Source organism: Apium graveolens, chromosome 6 (assembly GCF_009905375.1).
Source record: "Apium graveolens cultivar Ventura chromosome 6, ASM990537v1, whole genome shotgun sequence".
Taxonomy (NCBI): Eukaryota; Viridiplantae; Streptophyta; class Magnoliopsida; order Apiales; family Apiaceae; genus Apium; species Apium graveolens.
This window is the reverse complement of record NC_133652.1, coordinates 38,041,797-38,056,638: the sequence shown is the minus strand read 5'-3', so window position 1 is coordinate 38,056,638 and position 14,842 is coordinate 38,041,797. Positions and strand designations below refer to the sequence as shown.

The 14,842-nt window shown below is 37.1% G+C and overlaps 1 pseudogene; it reads left to right on the top strand.

Annotated features, from left to right (window-relative positions):
• The first annotated feature begins 12,524 nt into the window (after window positions 1-12,524).
• On the top strand, window positions 12,525-14,478 carry LOC141664917 (thaumatin-like protein 1b; annotated as a pseudogene).
• The last annotated feature ends 364 nt before the right edge of the window (window positions 14,479-14,842 follow it).

Sequence of the window (14,842 nt, the reverse complement as noted above, 5' to 3'; positions counted from 1 at the left end):
TCAAGAGTATGAACACTTTGACTTAAAGGCTAATGAGTCATTGACTGATTTATATGATAGATTTGTCAAACTCTTGAATGATTTGTCACTGGTTGATAAGGAGTATGGTCTTGAAGATTCAAACCTTAAATTCCTGTTAGCTCTTCCTGAAAGCTGGGATTTGAAGGCAACAACTATAAAAGACAACTATAATCTTGATGAAACGACTCTTAATAAAATCTATGGGATGCTCAAGACTCATGAACTTGAGATGGAACAAAAAAGCAAGAGGAAAAGAGGAAATACAAGAACAGTTGCTCTTAAGGCAGAAGAAGAATCTCCCAAGACAGCCACCTTAAGGAAAGGCAAGGGTAAAGCACCCTTCACAAAGTCTGATACCGAGTCATCAAGTTCTGATAGTGATGATGACTCAGAATCTGAAAGCTTGCCTGAGACAGATGCTGATGAAGAGATGATGAAGCTGTGTGCTCTTATGGTGAAAGGAATCACAAAGATTGCATACAGGAAGTTCAGGAAGGGAAAGAAGTTTTCCAGGAAAGGTGCAAGTTCTGATAAGAAGAATTTCAGAAAATCTGAAGGCAACGGAGGAAAGTCTGACAGAGGAGATTACACAAATGTCAAATGCTACAACTGTGGTGAGAAAGGCCACATATCTCCTGATTGCAAGAAAGTGAAGAGTGACAAAGGCAAGGCTCTTGTCACAAAGAAGAAAAGCTGGACAGACACCTCAGATTCTGAAAGTGAGGAGAACTATGCCTTGATGGCAAATGCTGATATGGCAAATACTGAAAGCAGTACTGAAGCTGCTGAGTTAAAGGGCAACAGGAAAAACATCCTAGTTCTGGACAGTGGATGTTCATGACATATGACTGGAAATAAAGCCCTGTTATCAGACTTTGTGGAGAAGGTTGGCCCAAGTGTTTCTTATGGAGATGGCAACATTGGAAAAACATTGGGATATGTGTGACGACCTCAATCTCGGGGTTAGGAAATGAGGACTCACACACCTCTAATCTACTAATTAAATATGCATAAACCCCGATTAACTACTAACAGGATCAACAGGATAAAGTATGAGACAAGATTACAACTACCAATCACCGAATATAACTTACAAACCCAAAATATTATTAAATAATCAATATCGATTCCGGCTGGAAACCGACAGATAACCCATTGTATCTTTAAACACCTCTTTACTAGGCGCGAGCTCACTCATAACCTGTACTACCTGCTCTGGCAACTGGAAGCCCTCAACACGGTAGGGACCACCAGGTACGCTCTTACGAGCAGTGCGCCTAAGCCTGGCCATCTTCTTGCTTAACTGCCATGGTTAGATTAAGACAAAACAATGAGTATAAAACTCAGCAAGTAACTAAATAGCAGTTCTACAATAATAATTCTCAATATGCTTTGAACAAACTAGGGCATTCTGTTTTAGCTAATCTAGGTGGCAGATTTCCGTATATTCATTTTTTTTTCTTTGAGATAAGGAAAGGTATCTGAAGAATAAATGGGCTTTCAAGAAACAAGGCTCGAAACAGGATGAAAACCGACATTCAACACAAATCATTATAGGATCAAAATAGATCTTTCGGTAGAGGAAAGCAACAGTATTTCAAGATATAGAATCATTCATATGATCAACAATTTCAGGAATCAGAGCTCTAAGCTCCACAATAACATAATCAACTCTTTTCAAAACAGTATAAACCATTTTCATTTCCAAAAATCAATTTACTGAATAAAAGCTTCAGTTCCTTTTCTTAAATAATCATTTAGAACCCTTGATTGGATCACTTATCTTTCCATTTCATTATATACGGGTGATCAGCCCGTATCGACCTCCATTCCGGTCTTTAAGGTACCATTCGGTATAATTTCAGCCTTAAATTGGACTAGTCCCACTAGCCTCTTACCATGACTGGACTAGTCCCACTAGCCTCTTACGTCTCAATCCAATCCATCAGGAATTCATTTGGAAAACCTTGAGCTGGAAAATAATAGGTTTTCTAAAATTCATTTTATCATTACCAAGCCTTTGAAATCATTCGGACTCTTTCAAGTCGAAACTCATTTTTAATTCAGATTTTTAAAGAAACAAAGTTCAGGGAGTGAATCAAAGATACGCAAGGAATAATTCTCAAGAATTCTGTATCAAGGTTAATAAGGTACTAAATTTGAAGGATCAGAAATAACTTAGGGATCATTAGGGCGATCAAGAGAAACAGGGTATCATTAAACAGAGTTAACCAAGATAATTAAAGGTTCAATATGATCATGGCATTATAGGAAACTTGAACAGAAAGGCAGATTATCAACGGGTGAGATCAATAGGATTATCAATAACAGGTTATCAAGAACAAAGGGTACTTCAAATCAATATCAGGGTTTCATAAAGCAAGGGTTTCATACTTTAACAGTTCAATACTCTACATGGTATGAACAACATTTCCTTTATAATCATTTACACAAGTAATCAGAGTTACTTGCCTGAAATTGCTTTCCTGAGAGTTGAACTACTGCCACCTAATATACTTTTCCCTTTCCTAGCCCGAATGCCCTCACGCTCCGAATCTACAATAAAACCAGAAATCTTAATTAGATTTCCAACTCTCGTTCCCGGAACGATCACTCTATACGATAACTCGATTATATTTTTGACTCGAACTATACGAGTATAGCTTATACAAATAAGCACACAGCACATAACACATAGCACAATTCTTTCTCGTAGTTTTTATATCCTTATATACCTAGCAATCAAAGCGTACTCGCTTGACCTAGGCTATTTCTCAAATCACACTAACACTACTCTTTTACGAGTACTAGACACATTTTCAACCAAACATTTACGTGCATACTATCACTTTTATCAATCGACTTAATTCCCTTTTCTTTTATTCCTTAATTCAAAACAAAACATCAAGCAAAATCAAAGATTTTCACCTATAACACTCAATCATTCTTTCAATTACCAAAATCAAGTTTTGACCTTTATTTCTTATGGCCTATTCGGCCTTATTGCAAATACCCACCATAAAATCAATCAAATACTCACTTTAATTCACATAAACACGTATCTCAATTAACAACCTTTAAAGAACCACTCTCCTTTCTTTTAATCATAGAAATCCGAACCATAATTATACATATACAATCAAATTTCTCAAAATTACACCATACAACTTTAGTTCTAACATGATTCCACATTTAAACTAGCACCATTTTCTTGATCAACAACCATTCGAACCAAAACATACATACATGCTCACATGCAATTCAATGTTAACTTAGCACAATATCAAACACTTTATCTTTATCACGTAAGCCAACTAAGTTCCTTAACACAATTGATTTTCATCTAAATTACAACATACATCCATTCATTCATCAAATTAATCTATTTTTACTCAATTTCATTCGGCAATAACTCAAATTCACATCCCAAGGACAAATCATTGACATGCACATCTTGATCCTTTTTAAAACTAACATGCAATCACTTTTAGTCCATTTATACTTAGTGTTTACCAAGATTATCCAACAAAAATCAATTTCCTTTCTTATTAACACAAAAATTCGAACCTAAACTTAGCATGCAACAATATTTTCATTCCTTTTTAATCTAATAACAATCCCTCATCATTTTAAACAAGTTAATTCAAATCAAACAACCTTAAAGATTAAAACCATTCGGCCTTTTTCAAAAACAATCATGTAACTTGATATTCTTAATTCTTGAATCACAAATCCACCTATATTTCAACATCAAATCAATGACTCATGCATTTCAATATAATCAACTTGATTTCCTTAAAATAGTAAGGGCCATTCGGCCTTTTAATCAAAATACCACATGCAAACATAAATAAGTGATCTTAAGGTTCTAGAGCTCAGCTTTTAACATCATAGCTCACCACCGGTTCATCGGAGTTCATCACCGGTGGCGGTGGCTTCACGGTGGTGCCCTCATTCGAGGGTGTCCAACCACGAAACCCCCGATTTCTCAAAAGAAATGCATCAACACCACATGCAAACTGATTTCAGCCCAATAATCATAGGATACGAACTAATCAAGCAAGCCCTCGGTTCTTGGCTCACAACCGAACCCAAAAACACACACACACTTCGGCATGCAAGCACCAATACACACATGCACACACTTCTACCTACACATAAGTGTTTATCAAGAAGAATTAGGGATGATTGATAAGTTTGATCAAGGAAAAAGGAGGTATACCGAGAGAAATTGAAGAGAGAGCCGAGAGAGAGTTGTTCGAGTGAGAGAGAGAGAGTGAAAGAAAAAGAGGAGAGAAAAGAGTGAGTGCACGGAAAAGAAAGAAGAAAATGGGGAGGAAGGAGTAATTTATACTCCACCAACACAAGGGCAAAATGGTAATCTAATAACTCCCTTTTTAATTTGCATTTTGTTTCTCTTTTTACTCAAATGTAACAAAATTCAAAATAAAAATATTTCTCTCTCGGAAAGTCGAGAATTATTGAAAATGACAATTTTAACACGTAGGTCTCGAAATTAGCTTTTCATCCATTACTCATAATAAGAATTTGAGCGAGCGGTTGATTTTATATGAATTTCGCAAACTCGCTTTAATAAATACCTTTTCCACATAAAATCAATTTAAAAATGCAAAGACCCACAATTAAATTCACTTATCATTTTTAAAAAGTCTCTAAGACCTCTACGAAGATAACAGAACGAATCCCATGTTTTTATCCATCTCAGATGATTTTATAAAAATGCACGAAGGTTAAATAAACCCTTATGTAAATCACATAATTCCTTTAAAATTCACAGAAATTAACACAGAACATATAATCATGCACACAGTCAAGCAATCACACACATATAGTCACATAACGACTCAGGTCTGATCATAGAATCTATCCCTCTTTAATCTATCCCTCTTTAATCTTTATTCTCTAATATATAGTCACATAACGACTCAGGTCACGTTCAGCCTGACGGCCCGACGCTCAGCGTTTTGAATACGCTTCTCATTATCTTTGCCAATAAACACGTCTCTTAAGACGAAATACTTCATTCATTTACTTCACATATAATTCACATTTTATATTATTTAATTTTCATACTAGGACGGGTTCCGTTCTACCTGACGGCCCGAAACCACAGCTTGACTTTTAAGCTGACTCTTTAAATTGGAACGTTTTTATCCACGCTCCTTAACTCTAGTATACAGATAAGATAAATAATCGCCACTTAATCACATAATCTCATCACATAACACATACTTTACTTTCTTAATTACGACGCAAAATTCTCGGTCGTTACAATCTACCCTCCTTAAAAGGATTCTGTCCCCAGAATCTAATCTAAGCAAATAGATGGGGATACTTTTCTTTCATTTCGCTTTCTAATTCCCAGGTCGATTCCTCGACTAGTGGATTTCTCCACAACACTCTAACTAGAGGTACAACTTTATTTCTAAGCGTCCTTTCTTTTCGATCCAAAATTCGCGCTGGTTGTTCCACATAGGACAAATCTGGTTGGATTTCTACTGGTTCCAACTCGATCACATGGCTCGCATCAGCATTATACTTCTTCAGGAGAGATACATGAAATACATTGTGCAGATGTTGCATTTGCGGCGGTAGCGCTAATTCATACGCCACTTTCCCAACTTGTCGCAATACTTCAAATGGTCCAATGTACCTTGGACTTAGCTTTCCTTTCTTTCCAAATTGAGTTAAACCTTTCTAAGGAGATATCTTCAACAAGACCTTGTCTCCAGTTTTGAATTGCACATCTTTCCGCTCTTGATTCGCGTACTTTGCCTATCGGTCTTGAGCTGCAATTAGTCTCTTTCGTATCATTTCAACTTTTTCCTTCGTTTGCTGCACTAGCTCGGGGCCAATTAACTTGCGCTCACCAACTTCATCCCAATAAGTAGGGGATCTACACTTTCTTCCATACAACGCTTCATAAGGCGGCATGCCAATACTTGCATGATAACTGTTGTTGTAGGAAAACTCAACTAAGGGCAAATGGTCGTCCCAATTTCCTTTGAAATCTATTGCGCAGGTTCGCAACATATCCTCAATTGTCTGAATTGTCCTTTCACTTTGTCCGTCTGTCTGCGGATGATATGCCGTACTCATTTTCAATTTCGTTCCCAAATGATCGTGGAATTGTCGCCAAAATGTCGAATTAAACCTTGGATCTCTATCAGACAGGATAGATACAGGAACTCCGTGACGCATCACGATTTCATCCAGATACATTTTGACCAGCTTCTCTAATGAAAACCTTTCGTTTATCGGCAAGAAATGTGCTGACTTTGTCAGTCGATCAATTACCACCCAAATCGCATCATGATTAGACTTGGTTTTAGGTAATCCTACCACGAAATCCATTGCGATATGTTCCTATTTCCATTCAGGTATGTCCAATGGCTGAAGCAATCCACTTGGCCTTTGATGTTCCACTTTGACTCTTTGGCACGTGTAACATTTGCTTATCCATTCTGCAATTTCCTTTTTCATGTTTGGCCACCAAAAATTTCCTTTCAAATCCTGGTACATCTTCGTACTTCCAGGGTGAATTGAAAATCTCGAGTTATGCGCTTCTTGCAAAATCTCGTGCTTTAGTTCCACAACATCAGGTATCCAAATACGTGAGTTAACACGGTATATCCCTTTTCCATCCTTTTGAGCTTTAATTTCTTCTCCCGTCAACTTATTCCTTTCGCGATTCATCACTTGCTCTTGACAGCATCTAATCTTTTCCAAAATTTCAGGTTGAAACAGCATTGCATAAATGGCTTCACCTCCACATTCTGGAGTCTGCACCACTATTTCCATCTTTTCAAAGTCCTTGATTAATTCTTCTGATGACGTTAACATATTCAACTTTTCCTTTCGATTTAAAGCATCGGCTACCACATTTGCCTTTCCAGGATGATAGTTTATCGCGCAATCATAATCTTTGATCAATTCCAACCACCTTCTTTGTCGCATATTCAGTTCTTTCTGAGTAAAGATATACTTTAAGCTCTTATGGTCCGTATAAATCTCGCACTTTTCCCCGTACAAATAATGCCTCCAAATCTTAAGGGCAAACACTATTGCTGCCAATTCTAAATCGTGCGTTGGATACTTTTGCTCGTGCGGTTTGAGTTGCCTTGACGCGTATGCTATCACCTTCCCGTGTTGCATTAACACGCATCCAAGTCCTTTATAGGAAGCATCACTGAATATCACAAATTCACCTTTATCATCTGGTAATACCAACACAGGGGCGGTTACCAATCTCTTCTTCAACTCTTGGAAACTTTCCTCACACTTTTCTGTCTAAACAGACTTCTCATTCTTCCTCGTCAATTTTGTCAATGGAACTGCGATCTTTGAGAAATCTTGCACAAATCTTATATAGTATCTGGCTAATCCCAGAAAACTTCTGACTTCCGTCGGAGTCTTGGGTCTTTCCCAATTCATTACAGCTTCTATCTTAGCTGGGTCCACTTTAATTCCTTCTTTATTAACTACATGACCAAGAAATTGCACTTCTTTTAGCCAAAATTCACACTTTGAAAACTTTGCATACAGCTTCTCTTTTCGCAGAATTTCCAAGGAAATCCTCAATTGCTCCTTATGATCTTCCTCCGTTTTGGAATAAATAAGTATATCGTCAATAAACACAATCACGAACTTGTCCAAATACTGCTTGAACACTCTGTTCATAAGATCCATAAATGCAGCTGGCGCATTCGTCAAGCCAAATGCCATCACCAAAAACTCATGATGTCTGTATCTTGTTCGGAACGCTGTCTTGGGTATATCTTCCGCTTTGATCTTTAGTTGATGATACCCAGATCTTAAATCAATCTTTGAGAAACACGAAGCTCCTTTCAATTGGTTAAACAAGTCATCGATCCGCGGTAGAGGGTACTTATTCTTGATCGTCAACTTATTCAGTTCACGGTAATCGATACATAATCGCATACTTCCATCCTTCTTCTTTACAAACAACACCGGTGCGCCCCACGGGGATACACTCGGTCAGATTACTCCTTTGTCCAACAATTCTTGCAACTGGGCTGCCAATTCCTTCATTTCAACCGGCGCCATGCGATAGGGAGCTTTCAACACTGGTTCCGTACCAGGAGCCAATTCAATCGTAAACTCGATCTCTCTGTCTGGTGGTAGTCCAGGCAATTCATCAGGAAACACGTCCGGAAAATCTCTTACTACCGGAATATCATCGATCCTTACAGATTCTTTCTCCACATCCACGACATGAGCCAAATAAACTTCGCATCCTTGACGCATTAATCTTCTCGCCTCAATAACCGTTAGAAATTTCTTCTCTTGCCTCTTTCCTTTAAATATCACTTCCTCACCATCCTTGATTTTTAACTTCACTTTCTTACTTTTACACTCTATTTGCGCCTCATGATTTGACAACCAATCCATTCCTAGAACAGCCTCAAATTCTCTTAACTTAAAAGGAATTAAGTCAGCAGAAAAGTGCCGACCTTCTATAGACACATCACAATCGGGACAAATCTTATTAACAACAACTTTCTCTTGATTTGCTACCTCTATAATCAAATTAGGCTCTAGAGGGTACGCAACACAATTTAACTTATCAAGAATGCCTTCAGAAATAAAAGATCTGGTTGCTCCAGAATCCATCAAAACTTTTACTTCTACTGAGTTTATAACAAGCATACATGCTACCACGTCCACATCTTGCACCGCATCTTTCATTGACATGTTAAAGGTCCTAGCTCTGGGTTGAGCTGATGGTGCTGGGAGAGACGGCGGTCCAGCAATTCTGAGAACATTAGCCTTCTGCACAGGCTCCTTGCAATTTCTATCCATATGGCCTACCTTGCCACACTTGAAACAAGCCAAATCAGGCTTCCTTATTTCATTTGAACATTCTGAAGAATAATGCCCCTTCTGGTTGCACTTAAAACATGTTATATCCAGCTTATTACACCTCCCCGGGTGTCTCTTTCCACAGTTCCTGCATTCTTGCATCTGGGGCCTGCTATCCTTTCCCGGTTGTCCAGCTTTCTGGAAACGGTTCTTCTGAGCTCCATTCCCGGATCTAAACTTCTGAAACTTTTTGTTCTGACCTCCACCATTCTTTCCAAACTTTCCTCTGAACTTGAAACTTCCTTGCTCTTGCTCAGAGCTTTCAAACTTCCTCTTTCTTCCTTCATTTTCTCTTCGAGCAGCTTCCCGCTCACCTTCTACTATCATTGCCTTCTGAACCAAAGCAGCATAGTTCTTGATCTCTAACATCGCTATTTGACTCCTAATCCACGGCTTAAGTCCCTGCTGGAACCTCTTAGCCTTCTTTGCTTCAGTATTCACGTATTCTGGCACGAACCTTGCCAACTCCGAAAACTTCACCTCATATTCTGCTACCGACATTTCCTCCTGTCTAAGATCCAAAAATTTCATCTCCAACTGATCTTGCATATAACTTGGCAAATATTTTTCCAAAAACATTTCAGTAAACTTCTCCCAAGATAAGTCTTTGCCTTCCAACAACGCCTTAGAAGACTCCCACCAGAAACTTGCTTCATCCCTCAAGTAATAACTTGCGTACTGAGCTTTCTTATCGTCCTTAACTTCGGCTAGCTCAAAGGCTTTTTCCATCTCTCTCAACCACGACTGTGCTTTAATCGGATCTGGCAAACCTAAGAACTCTGGAGGGTGAACAGATTAAAAGTGCTTGAAATTTCCAACTTTTGGGGCCACAGGTTGTTGCAAAATCTGAGCAAGTCTGCTCATCAAAGTGGTTTCTGGGTTTATTTCTGGGTCTTGGGTGGGAATTTCTTCTTCTTGGTGATCTGGTGAGTTGGCCATTTCTTACAAACCTGATTGAGCAATTACTTAGCAATACGATAGCATGGCATATATAACAACAATTTTTATGAAATCTCTTTTGTGGGTTTTAAGTTTTACCAATTTGCACATGCAATCCTATTACTACATAATTCTCATATCAGTGTTGTTTTATCATGGCACGGAATAGGGTTTTACGATCTTTAGACATGGTTGTACGAAAACATGGTTGTATTTAAAACATGGCATTGAGAACAGTTTATAAGATAAACAAGGTGCACAAAGGAAAGCAAGATAATAGATTTATTTAAATCAAGGGTTACATAGGAAATATTCTGGATTTTAAGGTTCTGAAACAAGGTACAATAAATAGCAGGGTTAAACAGAGGAAAAACTGGAAAACATCCCCCTATCTACCCCTAACTTCCAACTACTACTATTACTACACTGGTCTGAAATACAACAAGATAAATGAAAAAGGGATCCCGGCATCTGACCAAGTATCCCAAAGCCTACCGGCGCTGAAAACAACAACAATCTACGGGCTCAACCAACAGTCCCGTCTAATCATCTAGGATCTCTCTCAATACAACCAACATCCAGTGAATGATCTTATGCAGCCTCCGGGCCTCAGCATCAGCATCACTAGTGGATGGCCCCTCATCCAATCCCCTCCTGGCAACCTGCTCCACCAACTGAATCCTAGCTCTCCATTCCTCCACCACCACTGAGGTCCTCTGCCTAGAGTCTCGAATCAACCTATCTACCAAAGCTCCCAACTGAGGAATGCGGGAGTAGACAAAGTCTCGGTCCTGGGCTAACTTGCCACCAATACTGACAGGAACAGTCTTAGGCATCTCCGACTCTGGCTCAGGGGCAGGGGTCACTACGCCATAGATGGCCTATCGCAATAGTTTGATCATGAGTGTTACAATTTAATGTTACATTAGCTATGCTTATTTTTGTCTACTGCAACATCGCACATTTGATGTTACCATAGCCTTTTCAACATGTTACCATAGATAGAAAATGTTACACACTGCAACATATTTTAAGATGTGTTACCATAGGGTATTAATGAATAAAATATTATCATTTTACAAAATAATAAGATATATTTAAAATATGTGAATTTAAATTATTTAATTTTACATTATATTTAAGTAATAATTTAAAAATGTTACTTTTTTGAAATAAGTGAATAATGATTATTTTGTTTTAAATATTAAATTAACATTATATTATTAATATATAAAAATTTATCTTTAAAAAAATATAAAATAAATTAATCATATTATTTAATTTTAAATTTAACTAATTTTGATATAAATTAATTTGCTGTTTGAGTTTATAAATTGTAGGTAGTGACATTATTTTTAAATAATTTAGTTACAATTTATTATGATAATAATTTATTTAAAAAAAGTTAAAAACAAAATATGAGGTAAATTGAACAAGGCGGCTAAAATTTGGCTAAAATTTGGGGAAGCGTCAATTTTTGTCAAACAGGCGGTACATTAAAAAATTTCGAAAAGTCAATATACTCTATTTCTCCTCTGGATCTCTCTCTCACTACTCTTCTCTCTCTCTCATCTAGTTCCCTCCTGCTCTCTCTCCGCCATTCTCTACATTAAGGGTATAATAAAGTCGATTTTATTCAATTCAGAGTTAAACTTTTACAAATCGATGCGTATGGGTCTGCGGGTTCAAGTTTTAAAGAAAACTAGGGTTTTTATTTGAATTAGGGGTTTTGTGATTTGTTTTTTTGGTTAAATTCTCAAATTAATTGGTTTATCTTTTTTCCAGGGTTAGTTTGGTTTGATTTGGGTCTAATTCAGAGCTTGGGCTTAATTTACGATTCTACATCAAGGTATTCCATCTCTTTTTATATGTTTTATGTAGTTTCTCAGTGTGTGAGCTTGAATTGAATATTGTAAGTGAACTTGTGCTTGTGTGAACTTATGTTTATATATCAAGTTTATGTTATATAAACTAAATTGGGCTATCATGTTCCCCTCAAAATCAGCCGCTGATATGTCACATTCGGCAAGTAAGACTACAAAATCTAATAAGGAAATTAATGATTTTAATATATTATGATTTTAATTCTTAGGTTAGTTCAGAACCCAGGCGATTTTGTAATCACTTTTCCAAGGGCATATCATGTAGGATTCAACCATGGTAATTTCTTTACAGTCTTCTTGTACCATAATGTTGTTCGAAGCTTTTAGTGTGTTTGTTTTATTGTTAATTTAATGATCACAGTACTTCTATTTGTTATATATCATGGGCTTCTTGTTCTTTTAAAATTGCTTTTCTTGAAGTTTGATCAGTTGCGATTTGAATCTAAGCTTCAGTTCAGGGATAATGATCATAGCTAGATATTATTTCTAAATGATAGCCCTTCACGTCGGGGATAATGATCATAGCTTGATATTATTTGTATTCTGTTGAAATATTGAATTGTTGCTATTACATAGTTCAACTTAGTGTCTTCATGTGTATTGATTGTTTTCAACCTTGTCTCAATATAGCCATCACTTTTATAATATGATAAATTATTCATAATCAACTGAGAATTCGAACTAATTACATAATGATTGTAACAAATCTTTTGGATAATCTTGGTCCCTTTCTTTTGTATGACTGAAAAATCTGACATATTATTAATACAAAACCAAATGTCCAGAGTAGTCTGCTCATCAATCTCCCTTTTGGCTTTCTTGATTCCACATCTACTAATTTCAGGTAACAAATTTGTACTTGATCAACTTTACAAGCTGTTCTATACATCATGTGTATAACCTGGTGTATATAATTTGATTTTACAGGAGTAGTTTCATCCGCAACAGTAACATTACTTAACAGATGTAACCAGACAGTATGGCCTGACATTAAATCCAACACCGCTACTCATGTTCCAACCACTAGTTAAACTTCGGAAAGGCGAAACTACAACCATCAATATACCATCCTCTTGGACCGGTTGGTTCTATGGTAGGACTCAATGTGTCAAAGACTCTTTTGGAAACTTCACTTGCCTCACGGGCGATTGTGGTTCCTGTAGGCTGGAATGTACGGGCAGTAGATCTGTAGGGGGAGCAACTCTAGCTGAGTTCTCGATCGATGGTTCTGGTGGAAGGGATTTCTTTGACATTAGCATGGTTGATGGTTATAACTTGCCGATCATGATCTCCCCATTAGGTGGACTCAACTATTCAAGGACAGAGTGTAGTATGGACGTCAACAGCGTGTGTCCATCCGAGCTAAAGATAAGTTCGGACGGGGAAGGGGTGGCTTGTAAGAGTGCTTGCGTGGCTTTTGGTGATCCTCAGTATTGTTGTACCGGCAACTACAGTTCACCTGATAAGTGTAAGGCTTCAAACTACGCTAACGTGTTCAAAAAGGCGTGTCCCACGGCGTACAGTTATGTCTATGATAATAAGGTCGGCGCTTTCATATGTGACAGTGCTGCCAACTATCTCATTTCCTTCTGTCCAACGCCAAATGAAACAAATGATACCAGGTACATTTACATATAACTCCTCACATGACTTTCCTTGCTGTTATGCTCCAGTTTCTCTAGTTTGTTAATCAATCAATATTGGTAGTCCCCGGGTATTTCTGTCGTGCCAAATTGAAAGTCTGACCCATTATACCTTAAACAAAGTCTGACCCGTTTCCTTAACATTTGATATTAATTAATTGTGTAATAACTAAGATAAGCATAATTGGGAGTTATCATAAATAGTCTTTTCCATATATTCGGACGATTCAGAAGTTCTTTAGTAGTGATCCCTTTACAATATAAGTTTTAACTGTTGAAATCTTACCTTAATGCTATATGCAACCTATTAATATCATCAGCTCAATCCATCTGCTTTTACAGATCAACATCTCAACATTCTTAGTCTAAAACTGCAAAATGCTAACTAGGATTGTCGATAAACTAACAGTCAAATATACTGACATAAATATCAGAAGGAAGTGTTATTTCGATTTCTGAAATCCAGTCTTCTTCAATCATGTATTTACACTTGTACCATTCCCTTTGATACAATTTTTGTTGTGTTTTATTCATGAAAGAAAATTCCAGCACTTGTTTGCTGTGACGTTTTCCTTTAAAAAAATGTACTGCTCTCTTCAATCATTATCATGAGATCAGTTAATTATTTCATCAATTATGTTCAATTTTATTAAGCTTAGCTGGAATATATACACCCCACCAGTATCATCTCAGTGCATCAGGTTTTGCTGATGAATATATCATGCTCAAGTTGTTTCTGCAAAATACCATTTGGATTGCGATATCCTTTAGCTGCAGCAAGAGGACACTTAGATATACCTTTCCGGGAGAAAATATTCTACCTTCACATGTTATAAAAGTAAAAACTATATTATAAATTATTCATAATCAGAGATTGAATCGGCCATGCTGTTCATCATATGATAAATCTAATCTGTTGTATCACATGATTACTGGATAACTTGCATTGAATTTTAGTCACAATTCACTAAAACATCACTGATTTACCTTCGTGCATATGATTCAATTGGTCCATTTTCCATTGTTTCATTCTTTTATTATCTTTATGTTTGTTATGACATTATGTTTGTGTTATGTCCAGGATGTAATGAAATGCAACTGGTTCTGAATGTTGGGGGGCCAGACAGACTATCACGGCTCCAAATGGCATAGACAGTGGCAGCTGTTAGAGTTTATAAAAGCTCATTACTCAAACCAATATCGGCATCATTAGTAAGTCTACCATAAACACTGAACCCTGAATCAAAAGTTACTTTCCCAGTCATCTTATCATTGTTTACACTTATGTATAATCATTTGTGCGAGTTGTGCCCTTTCCAGAAAGCACACAACATTTAATCAATCACACTCACCTAATTGGATATCGATTTCCTCTGCTTCCCACAAATATGATATTTAAATCTTTACTTTTCAGATTGATCGCGGTGTCAAGTCCCCTGCTCACATATCAAT